Below are 27,595 nucleotides of genomic sequence, written 5' to 3' on the forward strand. Positions count from 1 at the left end.
CACTTGAAGGGTTTCAGTGTTGGCATTTTCCTACCCCCAACCTGAGAACCTTTTCTGTGCTGCTCCAAAGCCTCCCTGTTTATTTTTTTGTTAGAGAGATCCTGCCTCTGTTTTCTTTCTTTGTAGAAACACTACTGGCTTATATCAGAGTACTGATTATATTTTCAACTGTGAACTTCAATTGAGGTATTGATTCACCTACAGTATTTATGGGCTCCAATATTCATTATGCATCAAGATTCACTGCTAGTCAGGCTGTAAATAATTGCACCAATGCCTCACAGGGAACTTCAGGAAGGGAAATTTCTATTGGTATACACCCGTTTAGACTGTTTCTAGCTGCTGTTTTTAAAGGTAGCAATTTTAAACTTCCTTTGATATAAGTTTGCAGGGAGGGGGAAAAAGCAATGTCTTGAGCACACGTTCTGACATCCCAAGCAACCCTTAGCATTTTAACTGAGAGATGCTTCTTATATGGCAGAGTGGAGGAAGTCAGTCAGACATATTTGGGACCAAAGCAAACACCTAAACCTCTCCTGCCAAGGGACTTCTTTAGAAAAGAGATGCTGCAGCCTAAAAGCTTGATCCTGCAAGTTGGAATTGAATGGAGAATCGTTTATGGAATTCAATGAAGTCATAAGGGATTCCTACAGCTTGTAAGATCCCAACAGCCTGCAGGATCCATGAAGAACTGAAGGTATGTGGGAGTCTGAATAATGCCAAAGAAACAAGTGCTAGCTGTAAGCCAAGCAAATTCAAGAGGTGGTCTCTGGGGATCTGAGCAACAAATTCATTTCAATTTCAGAGCAGCTCTAGCTACTCAAATGAAACAGAAATGAAGTCCACCTCCTCTGGCAAGTGGTCTGAAAAACTGCCTCCCTAAAAGCAAGCAGCAAATTAAAAATGGTGTTGTTTTGATTTCAACTATAGAAAAGAAAATGGGAAGGGACCCACAGTGGACATCTAATTACCAAGGCAGGATCAGTTCTCCATAAACCACTCCCCAAAGATGCTTCTCTATCTCATTCTTAGTACTCATTCATCTCTTCAGCCAGTCTCGATAGAGGCATGGAAGGACTGTCATAAACCCTTTCCTAACACTTAGCCTTTGTTTCAACCACATCAATTTAAATCTGGTCTTGTCCCAGGGACCAAAGATATCCTGCAGAGACAAATGATGGCTGTCATCTGTCCTCTGTCAACTACTGCTCCTGATGGCTTTGCAACTCAACCACAACTGTTCCATGGACAGCCTTGAATGGAAACTCACTTGGGACAGAGGTACATCACTCAGGCTCTGCTAATGCCATCAAACCAGTTTTCAGAAAAAAAAATAAAAACTGATGGAGACAAATCTTAAGTTATTTTGTTGGTACTAGACTTTCAATGCTTCATTTTACTTCTTCACTGTCTTTGAAAGATGTCTAATGATATCATCCCTCTCTCTACATAACCTCTCCACTACAAACCTCTCATCTTGTGTGCACAGCTTTAAATGACTTCAGCAGCACCATTGAGAAAAGGACCGAGCCCCAGCAGCCACATGCAAAGCCTGCTAGTCAGTAAATGAAGGACACCTTTAACAAGCAAGTCCTCTGCTGCAAGCACACACTTCAAATGAAGGCCAGTCTGTGGGCATTGTTAAAGTTAATACTGAGGGTCAGAAGAACAAAGCACTACAAGTTCAATGGAGTCAATGCAAGTTGCAAGAACTTGGCAGAGGGGGGAAAACCACATGGCCTCTTTTATTATTCCATTATGGTGAGATGAGTGTGTATGTGTGGGTGTTTCAAAGGCATCAGAAGCCCACAGTCCATAAAACCACCACTGATACCACCTATATTTCATAGGTATTTTGGTGATGGAGAGCTCTGCCGACCATTACAAACCCGTTGAGCCAAACAGGCCTTCTTGAAAACATCCTCTTCTAATGTTTCACCCCTGACTGATTTGTTCTCTCCTCTCCAGCCCCAAGGGAAGGGCATAAGAGGCACTTCAGAGATGCAGCCTGATGGATGTGGCCAATGTTCAGAGGTTAGCAATTTTCATTTCAGAATCTGCTACAGCCATACCCACTAAATGGCTAAGAATGAACAACTCAGCTTTTTAACAAAAATCATGTGCAAGGCCCTGTTCCACCTCTTTCCTCACTGCAGCTCTTTCACTTCCCTGCACTTAGCTGAAGTGAGTGCATGTGCTTTAGCCAACCAGGTGTCAGGGATAGTTGTTAAATGCTAGCAATGCTGAAGTAATCCATCTTCATTTCTGCTCCTCATTGCCAGTTCCTAAATCCTGGTTCATGCTGCTTGGCTGAAAGCTGCTTTTGATGAAAGTAAGCAAGGGGATGTGGACAGGAAGGGGTGTCGCAGGCAGAAATGAGAGGAGAATTTCACAGGTACTCAGGGAACTGTCTTAATTCTTTGCCTGTTTCCCACATTTTATCAACCACCTTTTTTTCAATCTGACACTTTCAGTAAAAACAGACCTTCGAGAACTAAAATTTTTGGTCCTTCAGGGAATGACAGAACATAAATAGTAACAAACAATCCCACTGTTTGCTTTTACATACCCAGGAGAGGCTGCACCAAGGGGGTAAAGGCAAGCAATCATTCTCCATGTCCCCAGGTTCCTCAGTCCCCCAAGCTGGGATCAGCTGTTAGGAACTGTGAGCAGCAGCAGTCCTGGGATGGGAAACTTTCCCAGGAGGCAGCAGGTAACTGTGGAATAGGTAAAAGTATTTAGTCTTCCACCTAAAGAGAGCTGCTTCATGATAAAAGAAACCTTCATTACTAAAGCTCCCTGACAAAATGGGTCTAGACACCTGTCACTCCCCTCCCACAGCATCATTGGAGAACATCTTAAGAATTGGAAAGCACTTGCAGAAGTGGCACGCTGGACACACTGCTACCCTCTGTAAGAGCAGAGTGCTCTGTGCTGTTTCTTTCTACATATAGGTCAGCATCTAGGCCAGTCACACCCCCAGCTGCCCACAAACTACCTCCTCCCCACCCCACCACACTCATTGGCCCTCTTGCTTCCCAGTGACATAGGATAACCACGGCTTTGCTCCATGTGAGCGATATGCCCCAGTTACCAAGGAAATTGCATGGACTGACATTTTTTTACTCTCTGCTTTGAAATGCTAAAGCACCATCCTTCAGCACCAGGAGACACGACAGCTGACAGACCAGAGCCTAGCCAGAAGAGACGTGCACATAAAAGCTGCGCAGAGCTTCTTGCTGCCAAGCTGGCAGAGGGCAATGATGCCCCATGGGAGGGGATGGGACATGCTCTTGAACACTCCCGAGAGGAGTGGGCTCCAGGGGAGGAGCAGGACTGAGAGAAAGAGGAAGAAGAGGCAGTGATGCTGACAGAACACTAGGGCAGCAAATTTACAGAAATGGGGAGTTCAACAAAAACACTGGTGTAGGGGTGGCTCACTATGCAATGGAAATGAGAGCATGTCCTGAGGCTTGCAGCTCAGCCACAATGGATGCCGCTCCAGAGGCGAAGAGCCTGTGGGAGGGACTCTATTTTGGTCAGCTCATCTTTACTCTTTTCCAAAAGAGTTCACAGGCATGAGGAATTTACCCCATTCTCTTCCTCCACCTCCACTCACTTAGCAAAAGTATCACAGTTTCATCCTCTCAGCCCAGCTACCGCCTCTCTAACTAGCACTGACTGCTGGTGAGCACATAAAGCCTTCAGGAACGTGCATCTGGCGTGTTCAGCAGGCACTTCTGGCACAGACCTCCAGCATCTTGCAGGTCCGTGGTACTCTCATACAAGTTTGGACACAGTAGCACCTTCTGCCTGTTACCTACTGGTCATCTGATGTTTTAAACATCCTCAGGAAGTGGGAAAGCAACAGGAAACAGAGATGGAGATGTGGCTCTTCATCTCTCGTTACCATGTCTAGGAGATCAGAGTGGGTGGGATGAGAAAGGAATTTCTACTAATAGGCAGTTGGCATAAAGGACTGTTTGGATTCATTTAAGAGATGAGGTCTGTTGTTCTTTTTTTAATTGTGAAGCTACAGTGGGATGAATCATTGAAGCTATTAATATGATGGACAACGTTCCAAATCTCTTCTCCATTTTAAAAATTACAATCTAGATAAGAAATAGGGAGAAAAGCTACAAAGCCTGCAAAATAAAAAACAGCCACAAAAAAAGACATAAACATATATTAATAAAATCCCCAAAGGAAAAGGCAAGGGTGACCAGGGTGAACAGTGTACCTAAAGAAGGATCACCTAGTCCTGCAGGTATCAACAGAATGAAAAGTGCTGGTTTTGTCTATTCATGTTTTCACAAGCTTTTGTTAACAATGCCCAAGCATTTTCAAGGCAATGTTCAGTTTTCCAGAGATACTGCAGGCTAAAAAGCTTCACAAAATGGAAAAGAAACCCCATGAAGGATACATACTTCCAGAGAGCATCACCACTCTGTGCAGAGAAATGCCTCCTCTCATGGGCCGACTTGGGTTTGGCCCAGCTGACCAGCTCCCAGGCACAGCCTGCCAGCTGTGGCCATGGTGTCCAAACAGAACCATCTCCACAGTTCCCAGAAATGCAGCATAACTGGAAGAGTTATGCCTTTGCCACAGGACAGGGAAGGAGTTGAGCCAGAGCCACATGGGCAGGAAATGCACAGGGAGTCCTGACCTTCTTCTTGTTATGGCAACACAGTGGGAGGGGTGGGAGGAGATGTTCCCTCCTAAAGGATAATTTCCCCACCAGCGCTCCCTACCCCCAGATCCATCTCTAGCTAGACTGGCTTTCCAGGACCAGTACAGGAAAAGAAAGGCGTGCAAACATGGCATTTCACACTTCCCCTGCAAAATGTCTTCTGTTCTTTCTCCCATCCCTGATGCAAGAGGCTTAGCTAAGGATGCAATGTATATAACACATGCAATTTTAAATACCTACTTCATTCATACTCAAAGCTGAAGTTGCTAGAAGGCAACTTTCCCGATTGGAAGGAGGGGGAGTTAGGATTTGGCAGCCAAGAATTTGCTTTTATTCTCATCTCTGTCACAGATTCCCGCAGAACTACAAGCAAGTCAATCCCCACAGCCCCAAAAGCTGTTATCATCTTATTCACTGTATTTATTTAATGAGATACATATATCTTTCACAGTACATAGCACATTAAAGAAAGGATGGTACACTGAATGATTGATATACTGGAACATTTTCTTAGTAAAAAGCAGTCAAGTGTAGAAGTGCTGACTTTTTAAACAGGAAAAGAGCAGATTCCTGAAGGGAGCAAACCCAGCAGTTAAAGATAAAAATATCATTAATGAAGCCTGATACAAAGAGGAGATACAAAAAAATAAGAATATCTTAACTATGTAGTCTCAAATAGAATTTAAAAAATAGAGCCTTATTCAGAAAAAATAAAATCAAATATTACAATATATTAAAAAAAGTCTTACAAAAACCTTATCTATAGACAGTTGTGATAAAAATTCGGTCTATCTCCAGCTTTTATGGTTGAGCGTAAGTGAGGAATAGAAAGCAAAACTGTAAATCTTTCTAAACGAGACTGCAACCAAGGAGGTTGAGGCTCTGTGCAATGGTCCCTACTGCAAACATACCTTCAGTAGGAACAGGAGAATGCTGGTCGCTACAGGACACCTACAGGCTGCACTTATGGATAGGAAATCTAAGCTTTCTTCCATTAAATTCAGAGTCTGTGACAGCTGGGACAGAAGGAGGTCCAACCTGATTTTCTTTTTGACTAGCGACCATTGATTTAATATTTGTTGATACTGCTGTCTTGATCTACAAAATAACAGGTTAAAAAAAAATTCCAGCACTAAGCAGTCAAAGCACAGAAGTAAGCCACAAAACTGAGCTAAAAGTATAAATCTAAAAAGAATACTTTTGGGGCTTTTAAAGGTCCACATTTCCAAGTTCTCTCCTCCACCCATAATGGCATGGAGAATGAAAACCTTCCCTCAGAAAAAACTAACCTAATCTCCAGAAAATTCCCCTAGATAAGACGCATTTCTGATAAACAAGCCTTAGGCAAGAGATGTAAGAAAAATGAGCTAAAAAACATTAAAAAAATTTTAAAAAACAAAAAAGGTACTTCTCTCAGCCCTCAAGTCTTCTCCACGTTCTGGCAGTCCCAAGCCTAAAGATGAAAACCTGAGTTACTCCAAATAACCACAGCTAGACAGAGGGGAAAGCTTAACAGACAGTTCATTCCAGCTGATCTTTGTTCACCCGAGAATCCCATTGAAACCTATCAGGTTATACTGGCATTAACAGCTCTCTCATAAGAGTAAAAAATCTCTCGTTTTGCCTGGTCTCTTGCTTTTAGTCTGTAAGCAAGATACCTTTGTCAGAAAAAGAGATGTCAGAGAGCAGCAGCTTTATCTTACTTCAGTGGTCTGCCTGAAGTAAAGACGGAGTGAGGGTAGCAGAAGGGAAAATTTACCAATGCTGCAAAAGTGAGTTTAAAAGAATATGATGTGAAATCCCAAAGTACTGAACAAGATGAGCTTCAGCCACTCCAACTGTGCCTCTGTGCTCTAGCTGCCATTTGTTTTTCTCTGTATTTTATCTATCCTTTCTTTCTCTATTCTCCAACGGGCAGAGTACCTGTGTTATTTTGATACTGGGACTGGTGCTTAGAAGCATTTACAGCCTGAGCTCTCCCTGCTTCCCATCAGCATGGTGCCCAAGATTGCTCCTGCGTGCTGCAAATTCTAAACAGGAGCCAAAATTGTTGGGAGCACAGCACAGCCAATAAGAACATTGAAAATCCCTCCTTGGTTACCACAAGCTCTACATTAGCATGCTTTTAGGGGATGGTAAAAAAAAAGTAATCCCATAGCAGCACCTGTCCAATAAAAAACACATTTCTGAAAACCTACAGAATTTGGTCCAGCTCACAGATGTTCTCCCCATGAGACTTTTGTTTTTAAAACGATACAGCAAACCACTAGTCAAACAAAGAGGGACTACAAAGACCTGGGATTACAAATGAACTACTGCCTCCCTTCCCACATGTGCACAGGCACAGAGGAGAGACTCAGTGTGAAGTTGCGGGGAGGGGGGAGCAAGGAGATATCATCAAAAACATGCTAACCTCCCCCCCTCCCGAAGTACACTGCAGCCAGGACTGCCAGCAAAACTGAATTCAGAGCCGTATGTGATCAGCACAGCAAACAGAGCACAGTTACAATGACACCCAGCAAAGAAATGCAGTAATTCAGAGCATCTGCAACCTCTCTAGTCTTGGAACTACTATCACTGGTAGATCAGTGTTTCCAGCACATGCACGCATACCTGGTGTTGCTAAATAACAGGAAAGGCTATCCAGTGCCTCTCTTTCACAGGAGAAAGAAAAAAAAGAAGACACCTTAAGGCTATGCTTTGCAGGGGAACGAACACTCTCCAGTCCTCTTCTTTCCTCACCACCACAAAGGAAAAGGCAAAATCCTTTCTATCGGCTCTCGGCACCGTAACCCGCGCACCATCTGCAGCCTGAGCTACCTTTCTCCCCCAGGTCTGAGCATGCTCTGTCCGCCGGCAGTGTCCTATCGCTCCAGCTGGCTCACCTCAATTTGTTAGCCTCCCAGAGGTCAGCCTTGCATGCAGGATGATTTGCTGCAGTATTCCCGCAAATCCCCAACGGGCAGCCACACTGAAACAAACACCGCCGTGCTGCTTCACGGAGCCGAGCGTGTCTTGGGAGACAGGCGGCAAACTGGTTTGGGGAGGGGTTGCGCACACACACATGCATTTTAGAAATCCTGCTTTTGAGTATCATTAATGCTACTGTTACTCCAAACACATCACACGAAAGAAGAAAACAATAGGAGAGAAAGGGGGAAAAAAAAGCCCCTCGCTAGAGGACGTGAAAGCCTTTTGTCATGCTTTCTAGCAATTCCCTTGGCACCAGGGAAGCAATTTCCCAGCTGTGACGGTCAGCAAACGCCTTGGCATTGAACCTGGCTGTGACTGCCCTCCTTCAGAGATCCAGGGAACAGTATTTTCAAAATAAAGTTATCTTTTTCGGTGGAAACAAGTAATTCTTAAGTATGAAGGCACAGAAATGATCCTGAAGCTTATGAAAGTCTCTTACTGCACACAAGCTGAAGGTCATGAAGGTGAATGTGTCACACCAATCTTCTCAGCAGAGCTTGAACCTGGGGGGACTGAGCAGCTTCTTGAAGACGGCAAATCAGACAGTACTCACCGGGAACATTTCCAGTCGTAATCCCACAGCAGGATCTACATGTGGATGATAACCCAGCTTTGCCCACAGCATTCACCAAAGGCTTCGTGGCAGGAAGTCACATCACTGAACATAGAAGGGAAATTCCAGCCTCAGGGATATACTTGCAAACAGATCACAGGCAAACATACAAGGCTCTCTGTAAATGTGTTGACTGTATATTTGCAGGACACATCTTGTTGACTATCTCTGAGGATTCTTCCCTTAAAGTGAAACCTAACAGGTGAAATAAGAAGGATGAAAAAAAGAGGAAAAGTTCTGTAACACCTCTCTCCACCCACTTAAGGTGGACTTTGAACTACAGCATGACCCTGTGCCTGTCCTGAGAGGATCTCAAAGGGACACTGGTCAGTCACAGCTGTCTGGGGGAAATAAATAATTAAAAAAGAGCAAATAGAAGAGAACCTGCCCAGTGTCTCCACCCTGTCCTGTTAGGACTAAGGATATCCAGAGACACACTTCTCTTTTTAGACCATCTCACTGGCCCCTGGCCCCTCTGAATACAAAGGTGCTGCCTCGTGGAACAAGTCTGATGTTTTTCCTCTGAATTTTGAAAGTCAAGGAGTGGAGTTAGATTTTTAGCTGACTTCACTTGAGAAAACACATCTTGACTTTGTGTTTTCTGCACTTCAGAAAGCTCCACTGCATGACCTACCACTGCTGCTAACAGAAACCTTTCCACTGACTCTACAGACTTTCGGCTGTGTCCATGGGACCCTTGATAACCAGGACACACCATGTCTGGTGTGTATTTTAGTGGGGAAGAAAGGACAACATATAGAGCCTGGTCCTCTATCTATGAATACGCTTCTTCCCTACCAATGGAATGAGTTATATGCATAGATTTCACAGGTACAATTTATCACATCACATAGAGTTGGATAATTTAATCCCAGTCCTGAAGAGGGTCCCATTGTCAATCTGCCACACCACAAAGTACAAAACTACATCATTAAAGTGGAACACACACACACAGCATAATCAAATAATTCCAACGACTCTGAAATAATAACTGTCCATTACTACTGCACCATAAGGCACTAAGTGTGGCAGTTCCAAGCTCTTCACAGTCAGCACCTACTGCAAGTCAGTGAGGTCTGAATAGGAGGTCTTGGCTCAGAACTAAGGGTTTGATAAATATTTAATACCTCTCATAAAGGGCCTTCAGAAACAGCACCACAAAAGAGATAGAGTTCATGTTTTAGAACTCCTAAAAGGCAGTACAGCACAAACAAAACTCATCAAGCTAGCAAAGAAGTCTGAATAGATCCCTCTTGGTTTAGAACTGACAAAGCGCAGGTATATAATTATTTACTGAATCTTTGCCTTGCACATGTATGTTGCCTGCGTCTCTCTGAGTCACAGCATTTATTATTTATAGTCCCAGAAGGACACTCTGTAAGAAATTGTTCTTCCTGCAGTGCTTTTGAACCACAAGTGCATCTCAGTTTGAGAGCACAAAAAAATTTCATGCTTGAACTAACAAAAAAGTCTTTGTACTGATAAGTACAAAAGGAGACAAAGGAAGCAATTGGTATCTGGACACCAAGACTGAGACTCCACACACAGAGGATGACATTTTGATTCTGCAAAAGCTAACATTAAAACTCATGTCAAAAGGACCAGGACTTCAGCGAAATATTGAAAATTCCTAAGCAAGAATATACTTTGACAGGGAAAAAGGTATTTTTGGAAGAGTATCTCAATGGCCAAACGTCACTTTGCTCAACTGTGTTAAGCATAATATTCTTCCAGGCTTAAGAGATGTAGGGCACAAGTTTTAAAAAAATCTTAGGTTTACAAAGGCATAAGTATGATCAAACATGTTTTGCACACACACACACACACACAGGTTACATCTCAACATCAACCTGAAATTTAGAGATATTTATTCTCCTCCACAGATATGTGCATATTTTTTACATATAAAATATATGCTTGCTTGCTATGTGATTTTGTCATACTAAACTATTCACTCTAATAACCCCTCCATCCCCGCTAGGAACTACCTAGCAGCACTGCAGGGACATACCAGGCTGCTCCTGCCACTGTATGCAATGTGTGTGCAGAGGAATGGCGTGGGAGAGTCACCTGCTCGTTCCCAAGGCAGGAGACGGCTTCAGTAGCTGTTCTGACTCAAGCCAGGTGTCACTTGAGCTCTTTCAAGTTCCCATTTTGTCATCAGTAGTGACAGGTCAGCAGGGTGACAGAGATAAACCAATTCCCTCTCCTACAGCTTTGCCAACTGCAGACCTGCAAATGTAATTAGTGCCAATGTGTCTATAAAGGAGTCTGAGATAATTCATGCTCCTAAGAGCAGCTTGGTAAGTAAATGATGTTCACCTAGACTGACATGAGAAACCAAGGGTAAGACATTGCCTGTGAGATCCCTGGGTATGGCTCATGGCCTCACCCTGGTGCTTCCCACAGCCATTACTTGTTAACTGTTTTTGCCTAGGCGGCAGAAGATCATCTGCCCTCTCTCCGACGACACTTTAATATGAAGCCTTTGTCACCAAAACCTCATCTCAACAAACACATCTCCCATTTTACAGAGGAAAAGACTGAAATTGTCAAAGGTATCTGGGTAGAATGCATCACACCAGAAGCCACAAGGACAGCAACAGCTTCCTGGTAAAAATCCACCAACAATCAAACCCTCTTGTGTACTCCAAGGTTGTATTCATCTCCATGGGCTCCAGGGCTGAAGATAGGAGCCAGCCTCCATGACTACAGGTGACAGTGTAAACATGATAAAAAATAGAGAGGAATAAGTTATCAGCTCTGTCACTGTTGCTCTGAAAAAAACTGCTGGAGTAGCAGCTATAAGCCTGACAAACTCTGCTCCCAACACACCTTCCTCCCATCTTCTATTCCCACCACAGTTGCCATGCAAAGGGCCACAGAGCCTCCTGCATATCTGGCAAAGTCCCCCATGGCCACAACTTAGCCTGAAGTTGGAGGTCCTGCCAGCATGGACTTGTCCTGAGAAGGCTGGAGGAAAAGGAAGAGAACCCCTTCTTCCTCTCTGTTGAGACAAACAGGGTAGTCAAAACCAGCAAGTCTCACAGATGTCTTAGGAAATTAAGATATTAATATCACAGCAAAATACACCTGTTGAAAGGAAAAACACCCTTGAATGTGAACATTGTAGGGGTGCCAAGGTATGCAAAAGAAGAGACATAACAGAAACACAAAACTTGCATTTTAGGAACTGTCAGGCACTTAGATCTATGGTGTGAATATATAAAAACTGTGTTGGAAGTATCTGAAGGATAGGGCCTAAGATAACCAAGAATTTCACTGCCTTCACGGGATTATGCAACTGGTTTGGAAGTGGGCTGCAGTTTTTCCAGAACTGTTGAGAACTTCAGTGATCTTTGGGGGTCCCTTCCAACTCAGAATATTCCATGATTCTGTGATAGGATTGTTCCCTGATGCTGCCTTTGCCCTAACCTTCCACTTTTTGCTACATTCAGAGCCTTCGTGCTTTCCTAAAAACCTTGGAGAACCAAAACCTACAAACCAAAGTCCTAGTACTTCACGGAAAGAACTCCACAAGGAAGCAGCAGTAGCGTCTACAATTTTAATCAAAACAGCAATTTCGATCCAAGCCGGAGTGTGTGCTTCAATTAGCCAGTCTCTGACAAATGCCCGGAGGTAGCTAGAACAGCAGCATGACAGGAATATAGTTCAGAGTCAAGCTAAAGGAGAACCTAAATCAAATCAGGGGAAATAAAAAGGTTTACTGCCATTTTGAGTCTCGTAATTGCAAACAGATTGTTTTACCTCCAACACCCCCTTCAGACGCACCTGTACTCCACATCCTCACATTTTAAAGGGATGCAGCCACCATACAACCCAAGCCTACTCATATGACAGTAACAATATTAACACAAATATTAACAACTGATAGGAGCACGGTATCACAGGATACCCCTCCCCTAGTGTAACCACTTAGACTGATGCTAAGGGAACTCAAAAAGTCCATGTTCCGGGTGGGGAGCATATCCTGGGGGTGCTAATATTCACATGAAAATTCAGAATAGAGCATAAAGTCTCACAAATCATATAAGATAACTTAGATGGGAGGTAAAAAAAAAAAAGGGGTGTTTTCTGACAGCATAGGCCATAGGACTGAAAAATATTTGCTGGCCAACTTAAATATGTAATTAAATTTTTTTTTTTATTAAATACCCCAGTCTGATTTTCCCCATGGAAAAGAACAGTTCCTATCTTGTCCCTCATCTGATTACAGTACCATCAGAAGGCCCAGCAGAGAAGTAGTAACATGTGGCTGTGGGCCAGGCATTTCAGGCATTTACTGTTTCAAATGTTGCTCTGAGGGCTACTGCTGCTACTGACAGGGGGGAGAGAAGAAAGCAATATGAATCATCTTTCTCAGCTTCAATGTGAACCACTGCATGCATTAGAGAAAGTGTGATGAATACACTGAATTACTTGTACAAACCCATTCCAACTCCTCCAGGTGCCATATGCAACAATTTACAGTTCAATAGCTGGGAAGAACTTCTTCATGCCCTTGTCAGTTTGAAAATTCATGGAAGGACTATTGAATCTAGGCATATTTATCAGGGGCACGGCAGGGAGAGGAAGAGCTTCAAGCCTGATTTGAGGTCAGCTTTTTTGTTTGTTTGTTTGTTTGTTTTTTTGTATTAACATGCTGTTATATTTATTGAAGTCGTAATAAAAAATAAGGTGGTTAATTGATCCCACCAATAAATCAATGCACCATTTCCCTACTACCCTCTTTGTGACCCCACTCGTGTGGAGGTTATAACACCCCCAGAAATAGCTGATATGACATTTAATACATGCAAGAAGGTGAAAGTTTCAGAGAAAATGCAAAAAGTATCTGTTGGAAGAGGAACATCTGCAAAACTACTGACACAGCTGCTATTCAGTGGCGGACCTTTGTTGATGGGAGGTTTCTTACCCAAGCCTGCCACAGCAGCTCATTTCTGTTCCCCTCCTTCCTACTGACAAGATCTGCTGCCTCTGTTGCATCAAATGCTGAGTCAAGTATTTCACAATGAGAATCTCTTCAAATAACTGAAGTGTAACCTGTCACTGAGAGAAGAGCAACATCAGCCTGATAAACCAACTGCTGCTTAAAACAGCTCCAGTTAGAAACATCTGCCCTCATTCATTTTGTACAGCTTTGGATCCACGTGCTGATATTTGCAAAGCCAAGAATAGAGTAGTCTTTCAGCTACTTTACACTGTATTTCAAGACATCAAGGGCTCTCCAGATAGCTTCCTACATTGGAATGTGCTTTTCTACCTCCAGGCTTCTGCTGGCACTGCTGCTGATGCAGCCTTTCCCTGCAGAAGCCACCTAGCCATTATGAGAGTCCTGCAGCACTACCCAAGCACAGGCAAGGCTGAGCAGGTTTGAACCCTCTCACTTGCAAAGCATTCCCAAGATGAGCCATAGTAAGGACATACGTGCTGTCATACCCATCATCCTCAAAGAGGAAGGTTCTTGTGACCTTAAAGAAAAGACAAGACTAAAATATACATATATATTGGCCATAGGCAGTGAGACCCATTCCAGGTCTGGAGGGGTCAGAGATAGAGGACATTTATCATCACAGGCAGAATCTTCCCACTTTGGCTCATCCAGCTTCACCCTTTCTATGGCAGAATGATGCTCTTATAATCTATCCTGGAGGCTGACAGGAACAATCTGCTGAGGTAGCCAAACCATCTTTCCAGGCAAAGGGATTAAAGCTACAGCCACAGAAAGCTTCTCTTGCAACTAGAAAGACCCAAATCTGCACCTGTATTAATGCAGCAAGTATGCGAAAGGAGAAAGCACCCAAGTCAGGGGCTGAGGACTGACTAGAAAACAACCATCTTGCCAAGGGACACAAAATAACCACCATTTTTTTACCATTGAAGTGATGAAATGCACCAAACTGAAAACCAAAATATACATAAATAAAAACCCTCTTCTCTAATTTGTTTGAATATATTTAACACTTAAAAATAAGCATGTACCTAACAGTGTTCCAGTGTGACAAGACATGCACATAAATTAAGCAAGGACTAGAGATCTTTGTGTATAATAGCTTGATTTATGACCTCTGTGCTAAGTATATATATACAGGTATGTAATACATATGACTGTTGCAAAATTCATATAAAAGTAAGACAGAGACTACATTTTTCTCCTAAGTTTATACCCACATTAAAAGACGACTAATCAGTGGCTTTATAAATCCAAAGAAATTGATATGAATAAGCTTCTCAGCTTTAGTTTTATACTTTGATACAACTATAACACACTCAGAAGCCAAGAAGCTGCAAAGCCATATATAAATGTGCATGGAGCTGTCCCAGGCAACCTTACAGGAGAAGGGGGAAGGTGAGAGCAACTCCAATCTTCATTTTCTATTAACTCTCCAGTCTCTACATGAACATGAGTAACAACCTAAGTAGTAAAGAACAAACAGCCAGAAGCAAGGAGCAGAGGTAAGAACAAATCATTAAAAAGTGATAAGCACCAAGGGCCCTAACTTATCTAAGGGCAGTAAAAATGGAGACACAGAGAAAACCACATCATTTCTTCTCAAAATTAATCTGGTCATATAGTTTTAGTGCTGAGTAAGTGACTGCCTCGATGTAACACCACAGTGTCTATTAGAAAGCAGAGTATTTCATATATGCTTAGAGGTCTGATAACCTATTTTCCCAGGTGTGTCTCTCCCCTCCTTCTAAAAGAGGAAATTACACAGCATATTAATCTTTGTGCACCTTTTTACTTTTCACCCCTCCTTCTCTTCCCTCCCTTCACTCCTCTCATCCGTTGTGAAAGGTAAGCAGGAAAATATTGAAATAGAAATTGAAATAAATGACAACAGCAGGAACAGCCTGAGTCTGGTTTGGCTCACAAAGGTGAGTTTACGATATTGTTGAGTCAGTGCAAAAAAGAGGTCATGAAAGTGCTGTCACACACCTTTCTAGAGAGGGCTTTTTGTCCTTATAGGTACAGATGAAAGGCTCATCTGCTGGGGAAGCTAATCTTCCAGTGCAAAGGGATTTCAATTCACAAACCACCAACATTGCACTCAATTTACATTACAGGTGGCCAGCCAGGAGAGGGGAAAACAACAGCAAAGTATGACACAAAGCAATTCACAGCTCACTCATTTCCAGCTCATCAAAGGCTAACCAGTGAATGTCCCATGCAATGGACTGTGATAATTCTGTAACTACATTTGACTGTCTGCTTGCCACGAGCAAATGCAAAACCCCATCACATGCAGGGAATCATTGACAATACAAAGCACTTCCCTTCTGAAGCCCCTACACCCAAACTAAAGAGGGTTTTTTCCCCTGGGACAAAAGAAGGGACAGAGGCAGATGGTTTCAAATATCTTCAAGGCATTTCCAAAGACTGTGCCTAAATATTTCATTGGTCACCAGTGATTCAAAATTCACATACAGTTTAAAACTGCAAATGAGTCTGAGTTAAAAAAAGAAATCAGGGTCTAAACTCTCAGTTGGGTACCACTCCTAGAACAAAACACAGTCACACTAGTACACCACTGCAGGGAAGTGTTATTCACAGAACAGTGTGCAAAATTTGGCCCTAAAACATAATGGGTGAAATTTTATCACCAAAAGAAATTAAAATCTCTCAGCATGGCTTTGAGAAGAATGTAGCAGAAACATCCCAAACAGGCTGGTTTAGAAGACAGGAAGCTGAGAAGGGAGAGCAAAGCTTATTTTTCAGTTGTTAGCTGTAAGACTTTGTAAGAGGAATCTTTAAAAAACTATCTGAGAGCATAACTAGATAAATAAGGAAGATCTGTGTGCAAGCCCACTTCATACAAGGGGTACATAGAGCACAACCAGGAAACTCATTAGAATTCCTTGCAGTCATTAAAGCATGGTCCTAACATCTACAAAGCTCCAAAGTGAAGAAAGAGATGGTTCTCTGAAACAGAAGTCACCTATGTCAAATTTACACAACAAGGACTTGCAGTCAAGGACTCAAACCCAGTAATTCAGCTCCTCTTTGCTTCTTGAGCAACAAAGAAGCCAGGAGATCAGACTTGAGAGACATCTTTCCCTGCTAATTACATGATAACAGTTTATAACAGAGATTGTATGGCACCCACCATCTCTAGAGAGCAAAAATACATGCATAATCAAATTGTTAAGGTAAAAGAGTAAAAAGATGGAAAGGCAATTAACACCATTACAAAGAAATCTTTGCAACAGAAAAATGAACCATTTTTACTGAAAATTACATTTTCTCAGTTGAACTTAGGCAAGTAAGCTGGATAGTGCAAAACCCACTTTTTCAAAAATACAAAAAAACCCCCTTCTGTTATCAAATAAACTCTTACGCCTCTCACCTTTAATCCCAGGCTCCATATACGCCATCTCCACACAAGAACCAAGAAATCCTTGCTTAACATCAAAATGCCCCTTGGCCCCTTTTTACTCACACGTGGCCCTCAGAACATCTAGTAGCTGAAGAAGGGGCTTCTGGATGCAACTGGGCAGAGAAGTCCTGCTGTCAGTGATTACCTAGATCTCTGTTTCAGTTTTATAAGGCAGAGTCAAAGGCCAGAGGGGAGGAGGACACTTGCATGCGTGTTTTGAAAGGAAAAGCTGAAATATTTTACAATGGAAAAGGGAAACATCAGTTGGTTCGGATGTAAGAACTGTGCAGCACAGCCTCTCACAGGTATGACAAAGAAAGCTTTGGTGCCCAGGATTATCAAATGGCAACAAAAGCTGCGTGCAGGATGGGAAAAGTTAGGGAAACTTTTCAGCTGTCACTGGAAAAAGCTTTAAGAAATGAAGGGGCAAATTACTGAGCCATTTGCTTACTTAGCATTTGTAAGGAAAACTTCCAAGTTAAGTCCAAATAGCCAACTATACTTAAACTCAGGTGTGTCTCTTCTCAAACCTAAACAAAAACAACCCAAAAGAATAAAGAGAACATAGGACTAAAATAAAGGGAAAGAAGAGAAGAAACAAGTAGGAAGAGAATAGAGAACAGAAAGATGTCGCACTTGGACAAAAGATATACAGCAGAGGAATGTGTAACCTTCAAAGACTGCTGTAGAGAACAAAAAAGACCAGACAGGGAAATTAAAAACAGAGCCTTCCACTAAAGGACAACCAGGAAAAGACCCAGATAGAGAAAAGATCACAGAATCACAGAATGTGCTGAGTTGGAAGAGACTCATCAGTATCATTAAGTCCCACTCCTGGCCCTGCACAGGACACCCCAAGAATCACACCGTGTGCCCAACCAGTGTTGTCCAAATGCTTCTTGAACTCAGGCAGGCTTGGTGCTGTGACCACTTCCCTGGGGAGCCTGTTCCGGTGCCCAACCACCCTCTGTGTGAAAAATCTTTTCCTAATATCCAACCCAAACCTCCCTCAACTCAGCTTCCTGCCATTTCCTCGAGTCCTGTCACTGGTCACATGAGTGAAGAGATCAGTACCCACCCCTCTGCTTCCCCTCGTGAGGATGTTGAAGACCGCAGTGAGGTTTCCCCTCAGTCTCCTCCAGGCTGAACAAACCAAGTGACCTCAGCTGCCCCTCATACGGCTTTGCCTCCAGACCCTGCACCATCCTCGTGGCCCTCCTTTGGACACTCTCTAAGAGCTAAATGTCTTTTTTATATGGCGGTGCCCAAAACTGCACACAATATGCAAGCTGAGGCCGCAGCAGTGCAGAGCAGTGCAGGACAATCACCTCCCTGGACCGGCTGGCAATGCTTTGCCTGATGCCCCCCAGGACATGGCTGGCCCTCCTGACTGCCAGGGCACTGCTGACTCATAATCAACTTGCCATTGACCAGGACCCCCGGGTACCTTTCCATAGCGTTGCTCTCCAGCCTTTCCTTCCCTAGTCTGTACACACAACCAGAGTTGCTCCATCCCAGGAGCAGAATCCAGCACTTGCCTTGTTAAACGTCATAGGGTTGGTGAGAGATTGCCCATCTCTCTAATTTGTTTAGGTCTCTCTGCAGGGCCTCTCTGCCCTCGAGGGAATTGACAACTCCTCCCAATTTAGTGTCATCAGCAAACCTACCCAGTATTCCTTTGAGTGCTGTGTCCAAGTTGTTAATGAAGATGCTGAAGATTTAGACCCCTCTGCCTGCTGCACACGGCCATCAGCAGCCAGAAAAAAACCAGCTAGCCTCCTTTAGCCACTTTTCCAAGAGATTTCTTTCTCAGGCTGGTGGAGAACAAGCCAGTGTAGAGCTTCAGTCCAAAGGCTTTTTACATTGGACAGGAGGGAAAGAAGTTGAATTGTACATGATTGAAAATTTCTACATATTTCCCTGTTCACAAGGGAGGGAAAGCTATGCACTCCCATGTAACATCCTCAGTCTCTTCTAACGCTTCCACCCTTCTAGGCCAAGGTGCTGTGCTACAGACAAGGTGTTATTAGCTACTACAGACAAGCTGTTCTTCTGCTCATGGTTAGCAGACATGGGCAGAGTGTGAAAAGCAAGGAGGAGAAGTGGATGGATGCATCTGTGAGGCAGCAAACACCAAACCATTAGGGTTTTCATCTACATCAGTTCACACCATAGAGTCAAGAACAGTAGCACAGAAGAGCAACTACTCTCAGACTACTCTTCCAGGGGATAGGAAAAGGCTCATTTCCTTATCCTACTTCAAGCCACTAAAACAAATCAAACTCCTTTCACAGGAAGAGCTTTTCTTATGCTACTCAGTGTGGTGCCAGGTATGCACCAATGGAAACAGTGCTTATGCTTAGATTTAAGGATGTACCTAACTCCTAGCTGGATCAGCACTTTCAACCACACATCCTTGTAGGCCAAGGATTTGCATTCTTACACATCTTTAAACTTTCCAGGACATGTCATTTATCATTCTGACCGTGATAAAGGATGGCAATACCCTGCTCATTTATCTTGCTCTTAGTACTCTGCAGAAAACAAAAATATAGACTTTTTAACAACGAGGTAGAGGACACCACCATCCCGCTCCCTCTCTGATAATTTAACTATAACATATCACCACCAGGCTTAAATCAGAAGAAGGGAGAAAAGAATGCAAAGGAAGAGAGGAAAAAAGTGGGGGAATTGACACTTCCTGCAGTAGAAATAAACAAAATATCTATTTACAGATCACATATGAAAAGAACATCTCTATTAAATGGGATTTCAGAAGAACTGACAAGGATAAATCTACGTGAAGTTTCAGGTAATTCAGCCAAAACATGGAAAATACACATTACTCTGAGTTTATGAAGGGCTTAGTTTTATTGGTACTATTTATACACACTTTCTTCATTCATTTTAGACATACTGAAAGATTTTAAACCAAAAGACTTCAGCACTCACTGATTTTAAAAGACAACAGCTCCCTATTTTTTAACATGTTTCTACATTATATATGGGCTGTGTACTCCTCCAGACAAACAAACCCTGATAAATTACGTTCTGCCTCTAGCCAGGCACTTCAAGTAATCTCCACCCTCCCACCTCCTCATCACATGAAATAAAGATGAAGACCAAACAACGTCAGTCATATTGCAGATCTGCTCAACCTCCACCTCTACCTGAAACAACACAATACATGTGTTGAGATCTTCATCAGTCTCCACCCACTAGAAGCTGAAATTTTTGCTGCAATGGGCTGAGGCAGCTCCTGAGAGGGTGCTGGCTAATACACGCCCTACCCAGCCAGCATTAAGTGAGACTGCATCCAGCTCCTCTCACCAGTTTCTCCTGGTGGGATTGCTCTCCTCCCTGACTTTCTCTTTCATGCCTGGATAAGTGATTTCAGCTGCACCTGCGGTCTGCGATACATTTAACCAACAGCACAGTGTGCTCCATGACCTGGCTGCTCCCCAGCCACGTGCCTGCAGGAATGCTGCCCGGAGCATTAAGCCCACTGCATGTGCTTGAGCGCACACGTCCCATTTCTGACCTGCTTCATTACCCTTTTCTCAGCAAGCTTGCCCAGAGTTAATTTAAGGACTGAAGACCAGCCTCGCCACCATGCAGTGCTATCAAATATGTTACAGGCTGAGAATTTGGCCATATTCCACCCGTGGGGTTTCCTCCAAAGTCCCCTTCTTCTGAAAAGAAGGGGAGCTGAGCTGATGCTTGATCAGTATGAGAACAGTGCTCCATCCAACACAGCCCACCACAACCAGAGAGCTCTTTGCACACCCAGTCTTCCCCTACAATGGCACAGGAGCTGGATCATTTCCAAATCTCCTGATCTGATACTCACGAAGTATGGAACGAGATTGGAGTACAAAACACTGTCCCTATATTCAGGCTCTACCGGCCTTGTCAGCTTAACACAAGGTCTGTCTACAGCTACAGAAGGGCATTCACATTCCCCAGGCCAGGAAGCAGCATTGAGGAGACACAAGAATAACCAGAGGCAAGTAAATACTTTCCAGCTTCTTCCTTAGCAAACTGCAACACGAGTCCCCTGAGCCTGAGGACCGTCATGTTCAGCTTCAAACCCCCATGGAAGAAAGTCTTTTCCTTTCCAAGGGTGACTTCCAACTTCATCAACAGTTAGCAGGATGTAACGATCCAGAGGCCCAGTACAACCACAACTTTGAGAGAGAAAAAGAGGACAGTCTGTGTCAGAACCACATCTGGACATGCCTTTGCACTGCAATCCCATCTCTGTCTACAAACAGGCTTCCTCCCAACCCCTTCAGAAGTCCCTGTACTATGCTTTCTACCAGTACTATATAAACTAAAAACCTTGAAAGTTCAAACACGAATCACTTCTTTTCTGATCTGGCCAATTAAAAAATGAAGAATGATAACAAGTCGTGAAATTTATCTTGTCACCAGCCTAATTGCTACTAGGAGTTTCAGATTATGGCAGAAAAAAATGAGGAAAAAACTGAAGTGCTTATAGGTTGTTCAGATTCTGGTTTACAAAGTACAGCATTATCTTTTTCATTGTGTGAGGAAATGCAATTGCACTGTGGACCTCTACATCAAACCCCCCCACTTTAATTAATTATTTGAGTATTAAATCAGCAAGAAAAGAATTACTCTAGCTATTTCAGAGTTGCTTATTGCTTTTATACATGTGGTGTGTCTGCAAAGGTTAATACCAATTTGTCAAAAATGTTAGTTCTTTTTACTACAGAATTATTATGGTATTAGGATATCGAGATTATTAGGATACCTGGTGGTATCCTAATAAATACAGAAATGTTTTGAGATCTCCTTTCTGAAGAGGGACTGGGTAAGGATTGAGGAGTAAAGGAGGAAGAAAAGGCTCCAATGTAAGTAGGTATGAGCTTGTCTACAGATGGAGAGGTAAGGATAGAGAAAGATTAAGTGAGGAATGTAGCGTCAAAGAGAAAAAAAAATCAACAACAAAACTACGAGTGGACTACAAACATTGCAAGTAGAAGTACAGTACCCTAGCTGCACTTAGATGCATTTGGTTTAAAGTTACTCATTCACCTTTCTTCACTCGTTCACTTCTTCACTAAAAAAGTCACCTGTAAGTATCAGAAATAAAATCCCAACAATCAAAAACAATCAGAGTTACATTTTTAAAGCTAATTCTGCCCCTCTCTTCTTCCCCCCAAGCTTCCAACTTCCCATCTCAGGGCTGTCAGTAGCTGTCAGCAGATCATATGAGAAATTCATCTGAACATACAACATAACTTGACAGGCAATACATCAGAAAACCTAGATGTGACAACAGCAAATTCCACCAGATGGTCCTGGATCATATCTATCTATTGAAAAAAAAAAATTGACAGAAAAAAAATCCCAACCACAGAAAAGCAGAACTGAAGAAGAAGAAAAAAAAAATAAATCTGGTATATATTCACTGTTTCACCCTTTGTCGTATCCATGCTAGAAAAGCAGACACACAATACCTCCAGCTTGTCCTCAACAGTTTGTCCTGTCATAAATATCTATATGTATATTTAATCCTCCTACCCTAAGAAAAGGCTTCTAAATAAAGATGCCTCTCCATTAAAGGCAGTATGTGCTACTAATAATGCTGCTTTCCAACTGAGAAAACTCTGTCAATGACTCTGGAGCCTGGTCTGCTTCAGCACCAACGTGGTCTCCAGTACACCATAACCCTGGGAGTAGCTGCGAACTTGAAGCACTTTCAAGACTCGCTGTTTGCTGCCCTTCCCATCTCCCTGATGCTCCTGTAGTCAGCACAGATTCTCTTTGGGTTCAGGCTGCCTTCAGACCTCATCAGCCTCTGCAGCGACCCTCTTGGGAGAGACCTTGGATTGCCTTGTCCACTGTCAGTCATGCAACCTGAGGAAGGCAGATGAGACCAGCAGGTCAAACTGTCAGGTTGTCACTGTTCAAGTGAGACCTTCAGGGACATCATTCCTTGCTCCTGTTCTGCCCCTGCCTTCAATAGCTGTGTGCAGATACATGTTTGGTCTGTGAGAAGTAGTTGTGTGTAAGTGCAAAAAACTACTGTGCATCCTTGTCCTCCCAATTACACACACTCTGAAGTAAGAGGCATGTAGTCAAATATAGTTTTTAATTGGTAAAGCGAAGAGTGCACACGAGGAATGAAGACAGTGAAGGATGTGGTGTTATTTTATCAAACATTTAACAGGACAGGGTAGTTCTCCAAAGTTCTTTGGAAATCTGACAGTTTCTTTGAATACAAAGCTGTGGCTGTGATAGAAAGCAGATCCACTTGCTGCCAGTGCACAAGCTGCACTCCACAGCTTAGGACTCAGCAAATCTCTCTTCAGGCCACTGTGGCAAAATCAGTTTCCACCAAGAAACCAGACTGATCCTTTAACAAAGGAGTATTTCTGCATATCATATATACCTGTTTTCCTTCCCCTAAGGAAAGCTCCTTCCATTATAAACTCTCCTTTGTTGTTAAAGAAAGTACACCCGTTTCCTGAGTGAGAAACACCTTTGAGGGAGGATTACTCCAGTGCACTGCTGGGGAACTGGGCTGCAGTCGACTGCGAGTGAACTGGCTCCAGATTGCTAATGAAAAAGGCTTTTTTAGCAATGACAGGTTGCTACTCCCTGACTTCTGAAGAAGCAGTTTATTGTCTCCATCCAATCCATTTTACAATTATCACCTTTAGCACAGAGACAGAAAGCTACTTTTACATCATAGACCTGAGAACAAAAACCAAAAAAGTCAATTCTCCCCTCCTCCTTGAACTTCAACAAGGAATATTAGATTTTTTTTACTCTGCCTTTGTCATTTTAACATAAAAGGAAAAGTCAGTGACATTTCCAAGTTTTGTTGTTGTGCACCAGTGGGGTTTCAAATACTGCAGAGGAACATAATTACATTTACACACACTTTTGACTGGAACTTAAATGTTGAGACAGCAATAACAGTCTCTTAAAGATAAGAAAAATAGGCATTTAGCTCAAAATCTATGTTCTGGTTAAACTGAAAATGGACACCACCTTTATAGCGGAGTGGCTTTTTGCATTTTAAAGTTTTTCTATAAATACTAGACTATGATTTTCCAAACCATCAACTCCCTACAGAGAGAAAAATACAGATCTTACTATTTAACCATTCTCAGTAGAAATACTGTAAAACAGGAGGCCTAAGAATAATATGTATTTAATAAAATTGAGGAAACCTCCTCTCATTCTGATATTTAATTATATCTCATTAGAAAAGCAAAAATAGTGCAAATCAAAGTCCATGAATCAGCTGTTTATTTATTTATAGGCATTTATATAGCACTCACCACCATAGCAACCAGGAACCTTTTTTCCTTCTTGTTCAAAGGAAAAGTTGTAATTTTGAAATGTGATCCTTTGATGTCACAGTGCAAATAGGTACTGAGGTCCTGTGCTGCAAACACTAGGCAGGTACTTAAAATACATGAACTGACCTAAGTCAATCACAGACAAAAGGAGACAGAAACAGATAAAGGAAAACTGAAAGGAAAGGAACCATGAAGCAAGCAAGAACAAGGGAAAGAGCAAAGAAGTAACGGCATGTGAAAATTCACAGTGCACTGTGTCCAACAAGCCATGATCTCCCTGGTACTTTTTAGCTGTGGTAACAAGTGACTGGTTCATGAAGCACACTTCAATTAATAAAGACTAATCAACAAGTTCCAAATTTACGCTGAGGACACCGGTGAATATTCTAGAGCAAGAATTTCCAAAAGGATGGTAGCTTAAAAATGAGGCTGCAGAGAGGGCTCTCTTTTGAGAGCAGAGAAGTCACAAGCCTCACTTTGACTGCTACTCTCTTCTGATCCCCCAGCAATTAGCCATTATCAAATTCCCCCAGAATTTACAGACCTTTTTAAAAATGCCATCTGCTCACAAAACATCAAAGAAATGAGTAAATTAGAACATTGCTCCTGTATACACCATTATAGAATGAATTACTAGGTATGTCCTGCAATTGCAGTTTCCCCATGATACTGCTGGGAACTACTTTTCAGATCCTCAAAAGAGACTGAAACTGGTTTTATACTATTTCGTCTGGTTGCTTCCCACCACTATACAGATTATAACCATACAGGCACTATGTAGTACTCCAGATTCTTTTTAAAGCTAATGAACTTCTAATTGGGACAGAAAAAAAGAAAAAAAGAAAAAAAAATGAGATCTTTGGCCTGTTGTCACTTTGTTATATAAGAGATGTTATCATGAATATTTCCTCAAGACACGGGTACGTGAAGTTATACCTCAACTCTGCACTTAGTTTGATGCTACTGTCTTAATAAACCAATACTGTCCAAAGCAGTTAAATAAGGAATGTTCAGTTGTTCCTAAACCAAACATAAATCTTTACACAAGACTGGTGGTTATTTTGTAGTCTTTTTTTAAGCTGTATTCTAAATAGGGCAGAAGCTGCATGTATGACAGCAGGAGAAGTGACAAGTTCCTTATCTGGAAAAGCACCAGCAGGCACTGTTATCAGAGCAAACCAGCTCTTTTAAAGTGGATTGATGAAGCTATTTTTAAGAACACCTAATAACATCACAGAGGAGACTCTGATCTCTGCAAAGGTGAGCCGCACAGCTCGATACTCCTGGGAGGCAGCTAATGAAACTGAAGCTTGTCATACATAGACTGCGTCCAGTAATTGGCTTTGAAAACTTGCAGTTGAGGCTCCACCCTGCTGAGCTCAATGCCCCGCTCGCAGCTTGCTCCAAAGGCCGGCAGAGCTGGGCGCTGTAGGACCAAGTCTGAGTGGCTGTGCCACCGGGCCCAATCTGCGTACTTGGAAGGCAAAAAAGAAACCTGCTTCCTTTCAGCACATTGCACCTACCGGTTCGCTTCCAGGACAGGGAGAGACAGTTGAGGGGGGAAGGTGGCAAAATGGTATTGGAGCAGGTGGCGTGCTGATGGAGGAGGAGGGAACACGTGCTACCACAGAAGGTGAAGGAAAGGGGTGAAGACCTAAAAAGAGAAGGAGGGTCCCATGTCATGCATTCATACAGCACAGCAGAACCACCAAGTGCTGTCAGTGCTCTGTGCCCACTGTGAAAAGTCACTGGCACTGGCTCTCCCAGGAAAGCAGCCAGCAAAACAGGGGAAGCATCACCCATTTTCACCAAAACTCCCCTGATCCTTTCTATCTCACTCTTCTCCAGGCTTTGTGGACCCACAGACCCATTCTTCCCCTCGATGTGAACCACAAAATTGAATTTGCATCCATCTTGAAACACAGCCAAAGAAATTACCATTCCACAGTGTGAGAAGACTACGAAATTTCTTGAAGAAATTTTGTCTGCACAGCTGAGGACCTCTGATCTGGTTCTCTGATCTGGTTTAATGCTCTCTTTTGCACCACCTTCTTTTTTCATTTCCTGCCTCCCACCACTTCCTAGAAAAATCTGCTCCTTCACAGCCTAGATACATCCCAGTTGGAAAAGCCATTTTAAACAGAAAACAGGTTCTTCAGCTGAGAAAAGTCATCTATGGCTCTGATTATTTGAATAAAGTGATAGTTTTACTCGTGGAGGATCTCTAAGCCTGTGTGTCTTAAAACACCTCCTAAAAACCTTGCTGTGTTAGAGCACAGGCCAGATATATTAAAAACTCTGAGGAGCAGTAACTGAATGTGGGCTGCTTTTACAGGGAACCATTTAAACCCACAGCACTTATGGAAGAATTTAAAGCAACAAATTTTAAGAGAAAGGGAGTGAGAATAAGGAGGATGAGAACATTCAACTGATTGAAGCAAATCTCAGTAAGTTCACAGTGGGACGTGATTCAGGAGATTGGAAATTTAACTGAAAAAGAATTTCCACACAGTCCATCCATTTTGCACATTGCTTAATACAGAAAGCGCTCCAGGCAGTTAGTCCCAAAACAGCCAGGTACCTAGAGTGCATGTTCATGGCACACTTCATGAATGTTGGAAGCCGAACTCCAGCTCTGATGACAGCTAATTAAAACACGAAGTCCAAGTAAAGTTCCCACCTTGCAATCATAAACTGCTCAAAATGCACCCCAGCACAAAAGCAGTCTGCAAGGCAGGTTTCCTATATCTAGTACACGCATTTGGTATCTACCACGGCTTTGAAAATGACACTGCAGAATACACATCTTGTCTTACAGCTGATGTGTTTAGCATACATCAGATTTGTGTCGGGGAGAACGTCCTCGCAGAGAATAAAAGCTTGTTCTCAGCTAAGTCAAGGCTTGAGCTAACAACCCAATCAATCAGTTCGAGTGTTTTGAGATCCCTCTCAAAAGGAGCTGCTTCTATTTTATTATCAGAGTCAGCAGTCACCGTTTAAAAGTCAGCATATGTCAATAGTTAACCAACTATGGTGCTGGTGTGAAAACACCGATATGTTCCCTTGGCTTTAACAGTTGCTCAGATACAGTCATTATTCTCAACACCAGAGGAGAGTGTGCCTCTTCAATTTGTGGTTTTTTTTTTCCAAAACAGCAGCCTTTATCTTAATAGCCCATTTAAACACCCGTTTAATTGTGAGGGGCTGGAAGGAAGGAAGGGGACACCAGCAGCCACTGGTGAGCCCGACCTCAGAACATGCATGTGCAACGCATCCAGAGCTGACACAAGCAAGAGAAACTTTTCCACTATGCTTAGTCAGCACACAACAATTAAACGGGGCAGGATGTGGAATCCGGATCCACTGGGGCCAAACTCACAAATTCACTGCTAAGCTTTCAAAGCAGAAGACAGGCGTCTGGGACGGGGAGGGGCTCCCAATGCACCCAGCCATCAATGAAAATTGTCAGGAGAACATAATTACATCTTTACCTGCCCCGGTAGGCTTTCAACCTGCAGCGTCTTTGACCTCTGGGGAGGTTACCAGAGTTTTAATTGAACAGCTGCCTGTGAGAGCAGGC

At 42.8% G+C, this 27,595-nt stretch overlaps 1 protein-coding gene across 7 annotated transcripts in view; it reads right to left on the reverse strand.

Annotated features, from left to right (window-relative positions):
• Positions 1-27,595, reverse strand: part of POMGNT2 (protein O-linked mannose N-acetylglucosaminyltransferase 2 (beta 1,4-)) — a 31,427-nt gene that overhangs the window by 3,160 nt on the left and 672 nt on the right. The window contains exons 1-4 of one of the 7 annotated variants that reach the window (XM_029961887.1): positions 25,539-26,132; positions 8,217-8,321; positions 7,304-7,344; positions 2,570-2,717 (exon numbers count right to left, since the gene is read on the reverse strand). The exons of 1 other annotated variant lie outside the window; for it this stretch is intronic. The gene's annotated coding sequence lies outside the window, so the exon portion shown is untranslated. Of the gene's footprint in view, positions 1-2,569; positions 2,718-7,303; positions 7,529-8,216; positions 8,322-13,212; positions 13,291-25,538; positions 26,133-27,595 lie in introns of those variants that run through there. 5 more of the 7 variants (XM_018075831.3, XM_018075832.3, XM_018075833.3 and 2 more) reach the window with 5 other exon arrangements.

This window comes from Manacus vitellinus, unplaced genomic scaffold (assembly GCF_001715985.3).
Source record: "Manacus vitellinus isolate BGI_N305 unplaced genomic scaffold, ASM171598v3 scaffold_3_pilon, whole genome shotgun sequence".
Lineage (NCBI taxonomy): Eukaryota > Metazoa > Chordata > Aves > Passeriformes > Pipridae > Manacus > Manacus vitellinus.